A 2,778-nucleotide genomic window follows, 5' to 3' on the forward strand; every position below is an offset into this window, starting at 1 on the left:
GCAGAGCTGATAGCTCAGAGGAAAATCACAGCTGCTCTGGACTGAACCCACTCCTGTAAGCCTACAGGCCAGCAGGAACTTGAGCTTCAAAGCTGGCCTTCTTGCCTTGCAAGATGAGTTCGTTTGGAGATGTGGCTCTGCAGGCGGAGTTCATTAGCCCTCTCTTCAGATCTGATCCTGTCTATTCAGCTAAGCTTTCCCTCTGTGCCCCAGGAGAGGCCACTGGGAGCCTCAGTCAACTGTGCTTCCTGAACGGCAGTGTGCCTCATTAACAACTTTTTAATGAGATCACAGCCTGTGACCGTTCTTTAATAGACTAGTTACTCTGCAACCCCAGGGGTGGAGGAGACTAAGGATGGAAGCCAGTGAGAGCATAGCTCAGCCTAAGTATAGCTGCATCAGAGAGAGAGAGAACTAACTCCCTTTAGCAGAGACTCCCAGGCTTTTACTCTTAGGTCTCCAGGATCCCTTCCAGCTCTCTGAGACTATGATTCCACAGACAGAGATGTGGAGGGACTAGGGCCTTAGGTGGGAAGAATTACAGCAGAGTCAAGTGATCCCAGGCTAGGACCAGCTCTTGGTCTAGAGAGATTCTTAAGGAAATCAAATGCTCTCCAGGTTCTTTGATGCATGTGTAAAAGGAACATTGCTTTTGAAACTTATCATCTTGCCCTCCATAACCGTGGATTCCCTTGCTATTTGCTCTGCATAGACAAGTGCAGATTCTTTGTGTCATTTTCCAAGTCCTTTCAAACTATACGTGTCCTGGGAATTCAGCGATTGGCCCTCTTCTCTCCTCCTTACGTGCTATCTCTTAGAGACCCCACCCATTGCTGGGGTTTCAACAAATCACCTCTGTGGAGATGAAACTTGGGTGTTGACTTATGTCTCCCTCCAGACAATTACTAGAGCACCTTAATTGGTGTCCCAGCCTCCAGTCGCCTTGCAGACTTCATATACGCCTCGTCCCAACACATTCTCCTCAGCCTCTCCAGAGTTCTTGCCCATTATGGTGCTTAAAATGCTTGTGCTTCACTCTCATCTTCGGAATGAAACTAACGTTCTCAGCATGTCATAAAAGCCCTCCTACAGCTCAGCTCTACCTTATCTTTCCAATTTCAGCTCTTACTACTCCCTTATTTATTCTACTGTAGTCATATTGAACTAATTTCTTTGCCCCTTCACTATGTATTTTTATTTTCTTTAAACGTAGTCTATTTTATTTCCCTGAACAACTTAGCGTCTGAAAGATGTAGGTTCAAATACTGTGCAAGTTCATAAAAATTATTCTAAATGTCTATCCTTACATTTCCTAATCTGTAAATGAGATATAATATAATTATATAACATATATATATATTAATATGTAATAAAATTAAAACTATGTAAGTCAATCACTTCCCCTTGTGGAGCTCTATGATCACTTCTATGCTTCAGTATCTCTTTCAATTCAGAGCGAGAGATCAGTTATGTAGACTTCTCAAGGAGGTTTGCTGTAATTGTAACTTGAGAAATCTATGTAAACTCCACTTCTCCCAGGGAGCAGCACAAATGCAGTAACTAACATTTATTAACAGGCAGAAATGAGTTACACATTTTTAAATAAAGTATCAATATTCCTCACTGGTTTTATCACAATTTATAAAAAATGATACTTCCTTCAAAAGAGGAAGTAACTTGGGCAGGCCCAGTGGCATAGTGGTAAGTTTGTGCTCTCAGCTTCAGCAGCCCCAAGTTCACCGGTTCAGATCCCATGCGTGGGTCTACACAGTGCTTACCAAGCCGCTCTGGCAGGTGTCCCACATATAAAGTAGAGGAAGATGAGCACGGATGTTAGCTCAGGGCTAATCTTCCTCAAAATAAAAAAGAGCAAGTTAGTTGCTCAAAAGTCACAACTATTTAAGTTTCAGAGCTAGGATTTTAATCTAGTCTGAATCCTAAATATCATGCACTGTTAACATATTGCATATGCCTTTTCTAAAATATATAGGTAGAAGATGGAAAGAAGGAGAAAATAAAATAATGTTTAAGATGTAAACGAAAAGAACTTCTACGAGAGTAACGTGAACAAATGAAACAATGCATAACAAAAAACAATGTTGAGATCAACCTAAATGGAAATTATCTGATCTATTGCATGATTAGTTATTTCTTTAGGAGCATTAAGAATACTTATAAAGTTACTTTTATTTTCTGAATGAAAAAGATACTTGGCCCAGAGTAAGTGTTCAATAAATGGCAGAAATTATTATTAAGCCTGTATATCTTTACATGATTTTTGTTTAAAATTCCTTCATTTTATCACATCTTCCTCCTACTAAGTTAATTTATACTTATCTTTCAAGATTCAGCTCTAATTCTATTCTTTATGATATAATTCTATATAGAATATAATTCTTCTAGAACCTCTCTGTGATTTCCTTAGACAAAGCTGAGTTTACTTACCTTTGTCACACATCATATGTTGGGCATAGTATTGTTAAAGCATTTAGGACAATCTAATTAATTGTACCTTACATGCATGTCTTTCAGCTGAATGTAAGAACGGCCTCTAATTTATATTCATGTTCCTTTGCCTGGCACTCACTAATACTCAATAAATGTTGAATGAATGATTAAGACCCAAATTATTATCTTTAGCAGTGACCTCTTACCCAAATGTGAGTTTCCAGCTGCCTCCAAGACATTTCTGCTTAGGCAGCAAGGTATCTATCTACCACAATGCTCCCAAAGTATAATGTGTGAAAACAACTTTTATGAAGGATGCTTCATTCTCCC

The sequence above is a fragment of the Equus caballus genome, chromosome 7, assembly GCF_041296265.1.
Source record: "Equus caballus isolate H_3958 breed thoroughbred chromosome 7, TB-T2T, whole genome shotgun sequence".
Classification (NCBI taxonomy): Eukaryota; Metazoa; Chordata; class Mammalia; order Perissodactyla; family Equidae; genus Equus; species Equus caballus.